Below are 14,901 nucleotides of genomic sequence, written 5' to 3'. Positions count from 1 at the left end.
TCAGTGTCTCCATCTGGAAGATGGGAATAAAAGTGCTCATGCTGCCTAGCAGGGATGGTGATTAGAGGTAGAGCTTGTGGTGGGCATTTGACTCATTCATTACAGAAAGCAGGTCCTATTAATTCGCTGTACAGACCGTCATGTATTCAGCACAGTTAAGTACTAAGTAAGTGATTGCTATTGTTGGTAATGAAGTCAGGGTAATGTATCTTTTGTAAAATGGTGTTTTTAAACACTGTTCCCTAAGTAGGGCTTCCTCTAACATTCCTAGGAGGCAGCTAAACTCAAGTTTTTCTCTATGGTATTATCGGTTCCGCTTATATCTCTTAAATTTATATGATATGGAAGGAAAAAAATTGAGTGTTCACAATTCATCAGATGGGCTTTAATTTACCATTACTCGATACTTTTTACTACTACAAAGGCATTTATGGACTTTTTTTTTTTTTTTTTAGTACCAGGGATTGAACTCAGGTCCCTGTGCTTTTGAGGCAAGTGACAGAACCTCTGAGCTAAATCCCCAGCCCTTTGGTGGACTGGTTTGCTGGATCAGAACTGCAAAGATTGGCATAAAGAGCTGCCACCGTTGCTGTCACCCACAAAGGCAGAAGCTTAAGATTTTGCCCGGACAGCAAATCTGCAATTTCCAGCACTGGAGCATCATTCAAAAGTCACAACTCAGAAAAAGAAAAAAAAAAAAAACAACAAAAACCATAAGAGATGAAACGCATGCATGAGAGGCCGAGGGGGCAAGGGAACAATCTGCAGCTCAGCCCTGATACTCTCCGAGCTGGGGCACCGGCCGGTGGCTCACTCCCGGTCACTGCAGACATCTGTGAGCACAGGGCAGGAGACTGGTTGGTGAGTCACCAAGCTGGCAGCCAGTCCTTCCCCCAAGAAAAAGTCAAAACAAACACACAAAACCAAGAGCAACCAAGGGACCCGACAGAGGCGTGAGTTCCAGACCCACGAAGTTCTGTCACAGTTCCTTTATCTCCCAGAGACAATCGCCCTTCCACCGCCGAACACTGCAGCCTTCGGACCCCATCACTCAGCCTAACTTAGTGTGGAAGTTTGGGGGGACATTTGTCAGTGCTGCGGCTGATACAATCAGTGGGAGGGACCCTAGGACAAAGAGTCACGGGTGCAGAACATGTCACCTCCGTGCCATTCGTTACCTTGATGAACAAGGAGCTATTAGCTGCACAGAAGGCGTTATCTCAGTGAGGAATGGCACTGTGGGCTTGAGCTGCTTCTCCTGGAATTGGAGAGGACCCACAGCCCTGGGGAGCTGAGGAGTGGCTTTGGAACTGGGGTTTTGCGGCTTTTTTTTTTTTTTAATGAAATTTAATTTGGCCAAGGATATAGACGTACAGTTGTTCTTCAATCACAACTAGAAATCAGTTGGAGACATGGATCTCCTTTAACCTCTGTTTGTACCTTGTAAAATAAAAATGTTTAAAACAAATCCTCTACAACTTGAAAAAAATCTAGTTGGATTAAATGCTAGCTTTTATGCAAAATTCAAGAAGAATGGCCATATCTGGCCTATTTACCAATAAACTCCTTAATAAAATCAGAAGGAGGAGATAACAGATTCACTGAGCATGTGCCTTGTTTTTAGAAGGTGCAAGCATTATTTTCAAAATTTCTCCATAAAATATAAACCCCCGGGGAGTTGTTAAGGACTGAAACCAGAGCCACTAAGCTACACCCATACCCCACATTATAAATTTCAATTATGAACTTGTATATAAAATATTATTTCTGCTTGGTGTACTTGTAATTCCAGCATACAGGAGGCTGAGGCAGGAGAATCTCTGTGAGACTGAGGCCAGCCTGAACTGCATAGTGAGGCCCTGGCTCAAAAACCCAGAAATAAATAAATACATAAAATATTATTTCTAAACTCCTTTTCCCTGTAAAAATTTACCATTTAACCCAGTCTTGCATGTTGTGTTCTAAATTAAGCATTGCTCTTACTGACTCTTATGTGGAAATGTAGCTTATAATGTATTTTTAAAAACTACACCATGATTTTAGTTTGCTTTTTAAAAACTACATTTAAAAAAATAAATTTCTTATTTAAAATTTTTTCTTTTACTTTTCAGCATAGTTCATCATATTATTGCAGCTTTAAATCACTGATAATAGTTATAAAAGATAACAATATTAATTCTTCGCAGGTTTTCTGGTTTCCCATGTAAGATTTATTTTTATTTTTGCTGAGTAGGCATCTTCTGATCATTTCTTTTTCACGTGCTCTCCAGCTGTGGTGGGCTAAGAACTGATAATTTAAGTCAGCATCTGAGAAATCCAGGAACTTTCATCTTACAAACTTATTAAAATAGATTTCAGAAAGTGAGATTTGGACAATAACATAAAATATCAGCTTTTATCACTCAAAAAAAAATGGTCAGTATATTTCATTCTAAAAGGATAGTAAAAGTTTCTTAATCAAAAACTTCTCAGGGACTTTTTACCACCTGGATTTACTGGGACCCTGCCACGTCTGTTAGGCCGTAAAACTGCCAGGCCCCTCAGTCAATACCTCACATGAAGATGCCACGTTTTCAAAATCCTCCTGATCAGGAGAAGACGCTGGGATAGATTCTTTTCTAACTAGACACAGCTTTCACGGAGACATTAACGAGAGCTGAAGGGATTGAGGCGAGAATAAACCCCACACTGCTTTTTAGTTTTAAAAAGAATTATTTATTGGAATTGCAATAATTCACTTAGCAGAGTGTGCAAAAAATTTCATGGAAATCTTTTCTTAATGTTACACTTTTGCAATATATTGAAAATCATACCCAGCGCACTCACACCTATATCATTTAGACTAAAAAACACAATATGTTAGAATTATGATGAGTAATAACTTGGGGAAAGAGTTTAAAGAATATTATAAGTAAACCAGACAGAAGTCGATTTTTGCCTACCCTATACAAGAAAAGTAAACTTCAAGCTGTGAAACTTTTTACCCAGGTCGCGAATTCTCTAGCACGGATTAGGATCTCTGGCGTGTCTTGTGAGGTGGCTCCTATTGTGACAGTAACAACAAGTAACCACAAGATAGAAAAATTTAAGAAAGAATTATAGGACTGAGAGGAGCAAGGAAAATGCAGACAGCCAGCATTAAAAATAAAATGCAGGGCCAGGGATTTAGCTCAGTGGTTCTACTGCCTGCTTTGCAAGTGCAAGGTCCCGAGTTCGATCCCCAGTACCAAAAAAAAGCAAATCTCTAAAAGTTTACTGCGAGTGTGCCTCCTAACTTGCCTCTATTTATTTTGCTAGATCTAGTTAGTATAGCTATTATATTATATTAATATAATATAAAATAATTGAAATAATATTTTCTAGCATTTGTCCTAAATTGTTTTTTTGCATCCGATGGGTAAACTCACTGTTCTTGAATGTGACTTTCTCAATTATGCAAAGCTGGGACATCTTAAATAGCTGAAAAGTGTTTATATAAGAGACTCTTTTAACACTGAATGGAACAGATCTAAGCAAATTAATATATGTAGAGTTAGAAATTATATTACAATTTGAAATTTCATCCACAGAACAATGCAAAAGCAGTAAAAAGTTTTCCCTGTTCGGCTCCCTTTAATGCTTCTCATGCCAACAAGCAGGGAATTTTAATGCATCCAAATTAGGGGGAAATACTTAAAATTTAACACTATCAACTCGAAATAAATTTTTTATTTTTGAAGAAGCAAACCTGCAAAAGATTCCACATGAAAAGTTCCTGGTGTTTCTTAGAAAAACTCAGAAAGATGCCTGCCTTTATCCATGAAAACATTTGCATATACAAAGCAAGAAAAGTAGAAGTAAAGTTCTTTACTTTCAAATTCAATAATAAGACAAAGAGGATAATTATTTTTCATAATATATTAATAAGAACTCAGATGTAGTTTTCTAGAAAAATCTCTTCTACCCTTACCCTTTGATAAGTACCAACACAAAACCCTGATATTTGCTTACAGCTATAAAAGTCAAACGTTTGCGAATAATTTCCATATTACAATTGTTACTAATTCTAATTATCCCCAAACTGGTCATTATAATGTCCCTAATTTTAAAAGAAAGAATAAACAAATCTTAAGCTGATTAGTAAATTTTGTTTAAAAAATAAGTGCTTTAGAAGGACTCTTTTCCCACTAGCCAAGTAAAGTCAGATCTCTAAGAAAGAAAGCCATTCTTTAGAGAGCTTTTAAAAATACATACAAGTAGTTTTAAATCAACAGTCATAGAATAGAACGGCAGAGCAATTGCAGTTCTTTGGTGACAGAAAGGACTGAAATGTGCATGGTAATAAACAGCTCAGGTATAACTAAAGGCCATGTTCTGCTTCTCCACACAGATAAGAATGTTCTGGAGTTTTTATCAAAATCCAAAATTTAATCTGTCTCATACACAGTGCTGCCTGTACATAAAAAAAATCAAGTCCAGGAGGTGTCTGCAAAACCTGACACAGGTCAAGAAATTGGGGTGAAGGAGATAACCTAACTTGATTAGAGAAAAATCTCAAAAATGTTACATCAAATTATTGGGGGTTTTTTGTTTTTGTTTTTGATTTTTTTTGGTACCAGAGATCGAACTCAGGACGTTGCGCTTGGAAGGCAGGTGGCGGCGCCACTGAGCTAAATCTCCGGCCCCTCAAATTATTGTTTTTTAAAAGTATAAAAATTGGATTATTGCTGTGAAGATCCAGAAATGTAAGAGAAAGCCAAAAATAAGTACATAGCTGAGATTAAAATTATATCCACACAACTTTAGAGGGAAGTACATCATTTAATAAGAGTGAACTGACTTCCATGTTTAAAAAATTAATTCTCTCTTTATGTAGGGGAAAAAAGGAAGTTAGTCAAAATTACTAGTTTCCTATTTAATATTTAATCATTGTAGATTCTCTCACTTCACCTGGATCCAAGCCCTTTTCTTTTTGTTCTGCTATGTCTACACCACTCCTCCCTTGTATTCCTCAAGTAGTATAGTAATTAATAATCTTTTTTGGAAAAAAGGGAATATTAAAAAACATGGCCTTGAATTTATTTATAGAGTTCCCAGAATTGCTAAAACGGGACCCCATATTTTCATTAGAATCTAATCTGAGCTTACAGGCAATTTCCCTTATCCACTACTCAGATTTCTGAGTAGCCTACAACAAAACAAACTTAGGGACAGTGCCCAGTTTTAATCTGTTTACTGGCATGTAAGGCATATGAAGTGCAACTTTTCATTGGCTCTTGTCTAGAGAGTAATTATTCCCAAGCACAGGATTGCTTTTAGCGGTCTCCTAAAAAGCACATATAATTTTATGCTACCTGTAGAAATTTATTCCGCAGGAAACACAGGAGCTCATTTGCAACCTGCACAGTCGTTCGAGCTCCCTTCAGCTACTTTCTATTTAGTGTAATTTTGTGAATATCTGAAATATGTCTACCATGGAAAGGATGCTACCGCAGTAGATTATAAAACTGGTAAAGTTAATGTGTTGTAGGATATATAGTAGATCTCAGTCAATCTGTTAGAAATGCTAACCACTTCCTTTTATAATTGACAAAGAAAAAAGGACCTGTAAATTTGGTTATAATCATATCCAAGCACTCCTTTGTTTATCTACTTAGGAATATAAAACCTTGGATTATGGTTCTATTTTATTTGCCCTCCCCTTAACCCAGGTAATAAAAACATACTGAACTGATGGTTATAAGAAAGTAATATCTTTGAGGTTTTAAGGCATTGTTAAAATAAAAAACCAGGAATTTCTCAGATCTGAGTGTGTGTAAACATATATATATATGTACGCGGTTTTTATCCTTGAATGAATTTCCCATGCTCATATATTCAGAATTTAAAGCTTACAGCCCAACAGTAGTATTATCTTCCACCACAAGAGGGCGCTACAGAATTCTGATCTCGTCCAAGGTCTATAAAACCCTTTTAACTGCTACTTTATAGACATTCAATTACAACAGGCCATAATACATTAAGGCATTAAAATACACATATATTCCCAGCATATGCCAAAGCACGCACTGCGCGCGTGTGTTCAGCAGACGATCACAACGCCAGCGTCAAATAAACACTTAGGCATCTTCTAGCGGTTTCCTCCTTGGGCTCCCCTTCCCAAAAGGGAGCCCTCCTGTATGGCGACCCTCTTGGAACGCAAATACCAAGGACCATGATAAAATACCCAGGGCCCAGAGAACATGACAAGGCAGAGTAAGGTAAAGAGGCAGAGAGCTACAAATTTATGTAGTTTGGAAACGTGGACACTCTGGGGATGAATGTTCAGAGTCTTTAACACCTTCTAAAGGTAACAATATAAATGAATTAGGGGAATTATTCAGTCTCCGAAGATGGTATCGAAAAGAGCAATGGCCCGAAACCAAAGAAGGAAAAGTTTAGGTTAGACATGAAGAATAAATTAGCCATAATAGTTGGGCGGGAAAGATGTCCTTACAAAGGAAAGATCTAAAGCATAATCTCTACCTTTGATAATTAATTAAATGAGATATTGGTAAGAATGATGTGAATTCATTAGGAGGGCTGGATTAGATAACCCAGGTCATTTTTTCCCTAAGCTCTGACAATCTCTGGGTCTCACCGGGTCCCGGGCATTCACAAATGTCTTTCAGTGAAGAGAAGATCAGAGCTTGTGGCCCTGGTTAACCTTGTGTTTTATTAATAAAATAAAAGCTAAGGTATCATTGTGAAATAACATAATTATAAAATTATGCCTACTTTTCAGAGCTTTCCACGAAAATATACTGTACCATATAGGTGATATTCGAACAGTTTCTAAAATGACTGCAAATTGGATAAAGGCTTTTATAAGTGAAAACTTCCCAGGAAAGAAAAATTCCCCCATAAATCTCAATCTTTTACAAGCCAGAGGACCCATTCTGCATAATCTTTCTTTCCTCCTAGACCAGTGTTTCTGGGCTTAATCTACTTAGGGTCCAACATTTTTTAAAAGGCCGTCATCCAAGTCAGAAAAGCAGTCTAGGGCGGAAATAATATAGTGTGCGAATTCAACATCTTTTCCCAGTAGACCACAAGATGCTGGAGACGAACGGGCCCTGCCGTGTTGTTTTAAACAGCACTGCGAACGTTTCTTTTTTATTTGAAAGTCAGAATGATATGTTAGGCTGAAAGAGTTTATAACTTATAAAAAAGATTACCAAAGCAGTATATATAACTTTCAAATTCATTCAAATTTGAGTGATTAGACATTGGCGTGAAAACGGTCAATGACTTTGGAACTTGAGAAAGGACAGTCTAGTGGTTAGAATCACATCCAGAGTGCATAACTCGAGGGCCAGGGATTTAGCCTAGTGGTTCCACTGCCTGCCTTGAAAGCACAAGGTCCTGAGTTCAATCCCCGGTACCAAAACAAAACAAAACAAAAAAGAGTGAAGAACTCTAGAACTTTAGGAGAGGATTAGCCAAGGTAAAATAGCAAACCTCAGGGTGATTTGGTAAAGTTCAAAGCAAATGCTATATTGAATGATGCATTTATAGAATTAAGAACAGGTGATTAAACATGGTACACAAGATTTTCCATCAACAGCAGGCAAAACACATATAATCTTCCCCCACTCCTAACTGACTTATGTATCAATCATTTGTGTGTGTGTGTGTGTGTGTACATATATATATATACATAACATTAAAAACCAAACACTGCATATCATTTTGTCACCACTGAAATCAGAGCACATGGACGTCGGTAATAATCATACACTAGAACACATTACTACGAGATCTGTTACTAGTTTAGAATATGCAGAGAAAGAGTACTTACTTGAGGCACTCTGTAACAGTTTCCTCTCCCCTGCCATGCCACTCATTTAAAAATCGACCATTTGCACTCAGAATCTGCCACTGGTGTTTCACCACTCATTACAGTGGAAGCTCAATAAATGTTTGACCTTTCAAAGGACGGACCTCTACTCATACTCCCAGTCTGGAAACGACTTCCAAAACAGTTTGGCCAGAAGCCAGGTCAAATATTATTTTAACTTTCTTCCAAACGACTGCAGGCCAACTGATCGGTCTTTTCTACAAACTGTCACTGATTGCCAGCGCTTCCTTGTGTACTCTACGCTTTCTTGTCGGGGCTCCTAGATTATTTGTTCACTAGAGAATCACATCTGCCTCCTCTTTTGTACTCTCCCCAGCAACTAAACTTGTGATTGAACCGGGGCTTCCGATATAGATATCCAATAACTACCTCTTCATTAGCAGTGTATTACAATCTATAACACGGACAAAAAGGCCAAAAAGATAACTAATTAGTTCTATGTCCAATCAATTCAAGGACTCACTCTATGTTATTCATAACTGTAACTGGTAGCATTTATGGAAGGGTTTCCCCATAGAGGTGGTCTTGGCTTCCATCACTTGATGGCTGTAGGACCAAGACACTTAGCATCTTCAAAATTAGATTTTCTCTTTGGTAAAACAGACTAGATGAGCTGACCGCTGAATTCCTTCCAGCCTAGCAGTCCGAGATTTTAGGTAGAGACTTGGGTTAAGTTTGCTAGTTGTTTGAGTGAGGAAAGAAGCATTATTGAAGATCTCGATATGCCGGGCTGAGGAATGAAAAATGGGTCATTCATAGACAGATAATTGTTATTGTTTTTTAATTCTTCCCAAAACATGTATAATCCTGAGCAATCATTTGTTTAAGTTATATAAATTACTGTCAACTTCGAAACCCGGTTTGTCATCTTCAACTGTGATTTATACCAGACTATATAAACGACATGGTGTCTTAGACCTAATAAGACATTTATCTTCATGAAGGAGGCCACTGTGATGCTGAGTGATAGTTTACTAACCCGATCACAGTTAGCTCAACGTGGACTCTTTAATTTCTCCCAGGGATCTGGAATCTGATCCACTCCCCCAAAACTCCCCCAAAATTGTCCAGAAATCCACTGTGCTCATGAAAGTGAGTATTTTCCTGTGAAATTTACTCTTGGGCCCCTCAAACACACATGGAGACACATTTTATATTCCTCCACGGTGTGAACTTCCAACACATACACGTGACTTCTATCAGCATTGATAGGAGTCATATGTGTTTCTTAAAGAACAGCATATCTTCTAGCTAACAGCAAAGATGGAAACAACTGTCTGGAATAAAAAGAGAATGAGATACATGTTTGCTGGAATGCATGCATGTGTATTTATTTACAGACATATATGTGGAGAGAGATTATCTAAAGTTATTTTCCTTGTCTTCATATTTCAGAATGAGAAGGAACTGAAGATCTAAATGTGTTCATATAGTTTATGTAATTAAAAAAATACACATGAATTAAGGAATGGTCCTCACCCCATCCCTGAGAAAAAAGCAAACAGCTCAGTGTTTTTAGGCTACTAATTCTTCCAGGGCACTAGGGTACTACCCATTCCCCAGTATTACAGGATCTGGGAGTGCTAGTTTCCGGTGCCAATGACGACCTGTCATAGCTTTCTAACACTCCGAGTGGGGTAGCTCTACACATTTCTGTCACTAGGATTCTGCCTAAGATTTATCCTGATCAATGAGGCCATTTATCTCTGATCCCTGTGTGATTAATTCACATACCTCAGTAAGCCCTGGAACAGGTGGGAAACAATAACAATTTGTACCCTAACATTGGGCCTCACAATTCCCAACGACAGGGCTCTCAAACTTGTGAATGAACACTTTTTATACTCTCTAAGTCTCAACTTTCTGGGGGCCCTCTTAGATTTAGATGGCGACGCTAGCTTAGTAAGTGGCAGTCCTGGGGGCAGGATTTCAGTTCACCGGAAGAACACCATTTTTAAACAATCAGAGATCTTCCCAAGTACCTGATAATATGGCCTTGAGAACATAAATGTAGACAGAACACAGAAAAATGAATAAATCTACAACTCTAACTGGAGATTCTAACACAAACTTCTCAACAGATAAAAGAAGTTCTAGGACTTAAAAGAGCTGAAGAGTACTATTAATAAGCACAGCCAGAGTATTCAATAACTATTTTGGGAGCACAACTAGTACTTAAATATAAAATAATCATTACTTGGCCACAAAGGAAGTCTTAACAAAACCCAAAGATTCATAATAATGCAGGCTGTGGTTCTTATTATAATGGGATAAAGTTAGATATTAATAGTAGGAAAGCAGGTTTAAAAGTTCCTAGAAACTATAAGAAAACACATAAAAATAAAAAACAGAACAAAAAAACCCCCAAAATGCTTCTAAATAACACATAGGTTAAAAAGGATTTCATAAAGATTATGAAACAAAGTATAAAATTATAATTTTTTGGTTTTGTTTTTTTTGAGACAGGGTCTCCCTCTGTAGTTCAGGCTGGCCTCGAACTCATGGTGATCCTCCTGCCTCAGCCTCCCAAGTGCTGGGATTACAGGTGTGTGGCACCATGCCTAGTATAATAATGAATTCTAGTAAAAGTAATGTATATCAAATTATGTGGGGTGCTGTGAAGTAGTAGTTAGAGGAGAATTTGTAGCTCTGGATATGTTTATTTAAGATCGAGGGCTGGGGATTTAGCTTAGGGGTTTTGCTGCCTGCTGCGCAAGTGCAAGGACCCAAGTTCAATCCCTTGTACCAAAAAACAACAACAAAAATGAATAAATAAATTAAATAAAATCGATAGTACATTCAGTGGAGAATTACTGCTAAGGAGAATGTGTAAGGCGGCTATGGAGCACAAACAGGAGCTAGGTGAACTCTGCAAAGGAAGCAGTTTAAGAATTTTCTGGGATCCCAATCTTGCGCATGGATTAGCGGTGTCATCCGCGGCAAATCCCTTCATTTCTCTAAGCCTCATTTTTCCTACCTGTAACATGGGGGCACCAGCACCTTCCCCTGTGAGACCGTTCACCAATTCCCTGCAATGACCCCCGAAAAGCACTTTCATCGGCCCGGCCACCCCTAGATGCTGTGATTCTAACTTTGGCCCAGTAGAATTTATTACCATCGTGGATTTCAGCCACAACCATGTGATCGATAAACCCAACCTTAATTTTCATTTCACAATACTAAAATAGCTTGCTTAAAATACATTCTGATCTGGCATCTTCTTTCCATAATTACAAAGTAGAAAACCACAGTATTCAGCCAAAGCAGACTGAGAGTCATCACCTGCCTCCCGCCCTGGCAGGGATCAGGCTAAGGGTGTCTCCACATCCCTGGCCCCGTTTTTCATCATCTGAGATCCCAAACTGACATATTTCAGAACTAAAATAAAAGTAGAAAAATGTAAAAAAGAAAATGTGCTAAAATAATGCTGTAAACAGCAAACAAACAAACAAAACACAGTTCTCTTTAATGCCAGAATAGTCTAGATAGGTCTGCAAGCTCTTTTAAATTAGTAATTATATCATAAATTTATCCATAACAATTTTTTCAATTACTAATTTTTTGATAGTATTAGGTCCTTACTTTTCCAATTTATTTTTCATTTTCCTGGAGAATAAAACCTTCTCTAACCTTCAACAGCCCGATATAAAATAAGATCTACCTACATTTTCTTCTTTTTGGTACTGGGGATCGAACTCTGGTCCTTGTGCTTGGCAGGTGGTGGAACTACTGAGCTAAATCCCTGGCCCCTACCTACATTTTCATGTCTTTCTGGATACATCTGTCTATGTCTCCCTTTTCTTTTTCTTTTTCTTTTTTCTTTTTATTTTATTTTTTAGTTTTTTTCCCCTTTTCTTTAATTGGAATGTATACATTCATAATGAGGAACATAGAATTATGGATTCTAGCTTTCTTGGAACAATTTCACTCTTTCTCTTTCCTCCTGAAGGAGTCACTGTACTCTTTCTAAAACAATTACTTCCCCCAGCCCAACATTTAAAAGAGCTCAGGCAGACAGGGCCTCTTCATTACGTTAAAGAAACAAGGTTATAGACGCACAAAATCCACTGGAAACAATCAGACCTCGGCCTTCAGAACTGTCTGGCTTCTACACAGAGATTGTATTCCATATTTTCTACTAAATGTTTTTCTCCTTCAATATGGTGGAAACTATACTTTTAGTTTAGTAGGCTAAGTGTCACTGCTTGTTCACCAGGGTCCCCAGATGCTGGGCTGTGGCCTCCTGAGTGTTGGTGTGGGACACAGACAGCACCCTCGGGCCTAGCGTTCGCCGAGGAGGGCAGGACTGTGCTGGGGGCAGCCTGCTCTGCTTCCTGCACGGCTGAGCCTGTAATCCGGGTTTTCATTTCTTGGTGTGCACCTGGCTAGGATTCACTATTCTTCTCCGTTTCTTTGTGGTTTTCACAGAGGCGCAACCCAAACACGACACGGTTATTGCTTCTCGTCACTAAAGTCGGGGCCAGGCGGGGCGGACTGCGTGTCCTTTTAGAATTGTACATTTAGCGCACTGTTCGGGCTGGAAGTGGAAGACAACAAAACCGAAATCTTTTAACATTTTCCAGTGAAGACAATACTGTGAAGAAAATGAAAGGGGATTGTGTTTCCTTGCTAAAGAGCTACCTCAGCGATCTCCCCAGTTAGGAAGACGCTGACCGTGTTTGTTCACTTTTCTATTTAGTAATCGTGCTTCCCCAGTGAAATAGTGAGCTTCATGAAGACAGGAACTGGGCGTGCTTTTGCACTGTGAATTTCACACACAGCTTACACGGTCCCTTGCTATGACTTTGGAATCTCTTAGAAAGTATTGTTAAACTAATGAAGCCAGGTGTGCTGGTGCATGCCTGTCATGCAGGAGGGTGAGGCAGGAGGATCGCCAAGAGTTTGAAGCCAGCCTGGGCTACTTAGTGAGTTCAAGATCAGCCTGGACTACAGAGGGAGACCCTGACTCAAAAAAACAAACCAATAGCATATTGTTCTCTATAACGTTAAATCTCATTAAACAGGAAATAAAGTTTACTCTCAGTGTTAATGCCTTTATAACCCTCACTTTAATTTCACAGGAAATTCATATTCTCTTTAATTTTCAGGGAAGGAAACAAACATTTATCGTGCCTACTGTGACTCGGGCACCAAGCACTGTGCTAGATCCAAGGCTCTGTAAAACTTGGTCATCGTCACATGACCCTACGGTCAAGTTTTTAGCACGTAAATAGATCTACTACTTCTACCATCAAGTTGGTCACTTTGGGAATTCTTTTAACTTTCATGCAGAGAACGAAGAAACAAAAATCTATTAAGAATTTAATATTACTGATACAATTAGCTTCTTTCTTATAGGAAACTTTGATGGAATAAAGTTTTCAACTTTGAAATTTTCCAGACACTAACTTTACCTTTTTCAATATTGTGTGTGTGAGTGTGTGTGTGTTCTTAGGGATCAAACCCAGGGCCTCCTTCACATTAGGCAAATATTCTGACCCTCAGCTGTATCTCCAATGCCATCAACACAAAGTTTTAAATTTCAACTTTATTTACTTACTTATTTGCTTACTTTTGGTTTTTTGAGACATGGTCTCACTATGTAGCCCAGGCTGGCCTCAAGCTCATGGTGATCCTCCTGCTTCAGCCTCCTGAGTGCTGGGATTACAGATGTGCACAACCGCGCCCGGCTGTATAATAAATGCTAGCTTTAAGTTTTAATTTATGGCCCAGTATAGTGGTGCAGGCCTGTAATCCCAGCACTCTGGGAGGCAGGACGGTCACAAGTTTGAACCCAGCCTGGCCAATTTAGTAACTTAGACCCTGGCTCATAATAAAACAAATAAAAAATAATAAGTAAATAAATAGAAAGAGCTGGGGATGTAGCTCAGTGTGAAAGTCTGGGTTCAATCCCCATTACTTAAAAAACAAATCCAAGTTTTAATTTATACAGGTACTGAGCTCTTAAGGGAGCATTCAGTCCATTTCTCTCTGTTTTACAGAATAGAATCAGGTCACTGTTCTAAAAACTCATATAAATTGTATTTGTACATTTGTTCTGTATCTAAATTTTTATTTTCCTGGTTCTTACCTCAATGTCATGTGTTCATTGATACTTTTACATCTAATTGGAAGCTTTCCTCTACTGCAGGCTGAAGAACTCAAACACTGGGAGGGCTAGAAAGTTAGAAAGGGTTTCCCCAGTGAGGGCCTCAGGGTCACCCCAAGGACCAGGGAGACCCATGTTTGATGGGGACTCGGTAACAGCTCCCTTCACTCAGAGGACTCTCAGTTCTGCTGTATTCTCAGTATGTTTGGGAAAGCTGGAAATTACCACATGAGTGACCCACGGATTAATGGGGTTCCATTGTCCTAATTCTGTCGAGCGTTAGATTAATCACAGCCAAATGGTAGGTTAGTTTCTTTATGTTTTGCACTGTTAATTTTCTACAATTATTAACCAGCCACCAAGGTAATTATTAACCTTTCTATTCAAACTGTGCTTTTAGTTTAATACCTGGGCCAATAGAGAGCTTCCATTACAAGGCCCAATTTAGAGCACGTGGGTATTACTAACTTGGCTACCACACAGAGCTCAACCAAAATAAAGTGTTGCTGTGTGATTTGATCCACCGTTCTGATGGGGAGGTTACTATTCAACGAAAGGGAGGAAATATGATTCATCAAAAGGGCTGAATGAAGTAGCAATGTAGAGTGAAAAGAGAGGGAGAGAGGAAACAGGGATTATAAACTCTTGAAATCTGGAAGAAGAAAAGAAACGGAAAGATTACAGATTAATAAAGAAAAATAAGAAATAATTTACCAACTTTATTCTTAACCTTTAAGAGAACGATGCGTTTCCAGTTTTATATTCGGCTCAGTCCCATCTCATCCCCTCCCCTACGCTGGGAAGGCCCATGACAGCGTGACAAGAACAGCGCATGCGTAGTGACGACGGGGCCTTCTGAGACCTCCCACCCCGGGAGCTCTGCACCTGAGCCGGAAACGGGCACCGAGCAGGC

At 38.8% G+C, this 14,901-nt stretch overlaps 1 protein-coding gene across 6 annotated transcripts in view; it reads right to left on the bottom strand.

Moving 5' to 3' along the window:
- The window catches only part of Skap1 (src kinase associated phosphoprotein 1), a 233,282-nt gene that overhangs the window by 151,355 nt on the left and 67,026 nt on the right, over positions 1–14,901 (bottom strand). The gene's annotated exons all lie outside the window — the stretch shown is intronic.

The sequence above is a fragment of the Heterocephalus glaber genome, unplaced genomic scaffold (genome assembly GCF_053883595.1).
Source record: "Heterocephalus glaber isolate CG9 unplaced genomic scaffold, H.glaber_assembly_v1.0 deba00001773, whole genome shotgun sequence".
NCBI lineage: Eukaryota > Metazoa > Chordata > Mammalia > Rodentia > Bathyergidae > Heterocephalus > Heterocephalus glaber.
Note: the sequence above shows the minus strand (reverse complement) of the source record. Positions and strands in the feature narration are given on the sequence as shown.